The 2,248-nt window shown below is 32.8% G+C and overlaps 1 protein-coding gene and 1 long non-coding RNA gene across 3 annotated transcripts in view; one reads left to right on the top strand and one right to left on the bottom strand.

Moving 5' to 3' along the window:
• LOC112157865 (glutamate receptor ionotropic, kainate 2) overlaps positions 1-2,248 on the bottom strand; it is a 114,091-nt gene that overhangs the window by 53,276 nt on the left and 58,567 nt on the right. The gene's annotated exons all lie outside the window — the stretch shown is intronic.
• Positions 1-2,248, top strand: part of LOC118598152 — a 60,719-nt gene that overhangs the window by 3,898 nt on the left and 54,573 nt on the right. The window lies entirely within an intron of this gene.

The raw sequence follows: 2,248 nt of genomic DNA, 5'->3' as shown, positions 1-2,248 counted from the left end.
ATCATCAACTTGTAGCTTTTTTGGCTAATTTACTATCTACTGAGGTTTTTTGGGCAAATTTAGTGTTAAGCTAACATATTAGCAACTTATAGCTTCATTTTTTTTAGTTAAGTATCTACTTATGTTTTTTTGGGCTAGCTAAAATGTTGGCAACTTGTAGCTTTTTTAGCTAACTTGGTATCTACTGAGGTTTTTCAGGCTAATTTAGTGTTAAGCTAATATATTATCAATTTGTAGCTTTTTTGGCTAATTTGTCATCTACTGAGGATTTTTGTGCGAATTTAGTGTTAAGCTAATATATTAGCAACTTACAGCTTTTTTTAAAGTTAATTAAGTATCTACTTAGGTTTTGTGGGTTAGCTAAAATGTTGACAACTTGTAGCTATTTTAGCTAACTTGGTATCTACTGAGGTTTTTTGGGGCTAATTTAGTGTTAAGCTAATATTTTATCAACTTGTAGCTTTTTTTACTAATTTGGTATCTACTGAGGTTTTTCAGGCTAATTTAGTGTTAGGCTAATATATTAGCAATTTGTAGCTTTTTATGGCTAAATTAGCATCTACTGAGTTTTTTGGGCAAATGTAAAAAGTGTGAAAAAATGTGAAAAGCTAATATATTATCAATATAAAACTATTTTGGCTAATTTGATATCTACTGAGGTTTTCTGGGTTAATTTAGTGTATTATATTAGCAACTTGTAGCTTTTTAGCTAATTTGACGTCTTCTGAGCTTTTTTAGGGCTAGTTGAATGTGAAGCTAATATATTAGCATTTTTCTAGCTTTTTTGGGGCTAATTTAGTGTTAAACTAATATATTAGCACCTTATAGCTTTTTTTGTTTTAGGTAATTAGGTTTCTACTTTTTCTATGTTTTTTGGGCTTGATAATATATCAGCAACTTTTAGCTTTTTTGGCAAATTTTGTATCTACTGAGGTTTTTTGGGCTAATTTAGTGTTAAGCTAATATATTAGCTACTTGTAGATTTTTCAGCTGATTTCATATCTTCTGAGGTTTTTGGGGCTAGCTAATATATTAGCAACTTGTAGTTTTTATTTTTGTTAAGCTTATTTGGTATCTACTGAGGTTTTATGGGCTATTTTAGTGTTAAGCTAATATATTAGCAACGTGTAGCTTTTTTTCTTTTTAGCTAATTTGTTATCTCCTGACGTTTTACGGACTAATTTATTGTTAAGCTGATATTTCACCAAATTGTTAGCATTTTTGGATAATTTGGCATCTACTGGAGTATTTTTTTGGCTAGTTCTGGGTTGAGCTAATCTTTTAGCAACGTGCTAGATTTTTTGATTAATTTTGTATCTACTGGGGTTTTTTTGGCCAATTTAGTGTTAAGCTAATATAATAGCTACTTGTAGATTTTTCAGCTAATTCTGTATTTTCAGAGGTTTTTTGGGCTAGCTAATATATTAGCAACTTGTAGGTTTTTTTAGCTGATTTGGTATCTACTGGGATTTTTTTTTAGCTAACCTGGAGTCAAACTAATAATTTAGCAATGTCCAACATGGTGGCGTTTTTGGGCTATATTTCATCTACTCAGGTTTTTAGGGCAAAGTTTGGGTTAAGCTAAAATATTTGAGTATTATGCAAATAATTTTAGCACTTTCAGCAATTATTTTAGTAATTTCTTAAATTGCCAAAACATCTTCACCGACCGCATTCAGTAGAAAGCATTCACACTAGCATTATCATGGGTAATACAAATTTTCTAGTTTACCATTTTAATTCTGATTTTTAATAATTTCTGTTCTCGTTTTTTGAATAACAATTGCAGTAAACTGTGAGGGAGCAAAAGCAACGTAAGAAAAAAATAATAAATCCTCTTTTTTTTCATCCCTCTTCTCCCCTTCACTTGTTCTCACCCACAAAAGGCTTTCTATGGACCGAGGCAGCAGCGGTGCTAATAATGTTGATGCTGTGCCAAGCCCAGCTGGTGATGCCCAGCACAGGGCATCGAGTGTCTGCTCTCCACAGTTGCTGTCTTTAAAAGGCTCTCTCCTCTGCCAAGTGGGATCAGAGGGAGGGAGATCACACTGCTGTAATGGGTGCAACCAACCTGTGAACCTGTGTGGAGCTCATTACGTTAGCTTCATCCGTCATATACCCAATACATAATTGAAGCACCACATTATTCCATGTAGCTCAAAAAAAGGTTGGCTTGTCAAGAGCTGGAGAACAGGTTGTAATGGCAGCTAATTAGAAGCAGACTCTTATTGAAAAAAAAAAAAAAAAA

The sequence above is a fragment of the Oryzias melastigma genome, linkage group LG24, assembly GCF_002922805.2.
Source record: "Oryzias melastigma strain HK-1 linkage group LG24, ASM292280v2, whole genome shotgun sequence".
NCBI lineage: Eukaryota > Metazoa > Chordata > Actinopteri > Beloniformes > Adrianichthyidae > Oryzias > Oryzias melastigma.
This window is presented reverse-complemented; position numbering and strand designations above follow the sequence as displayed.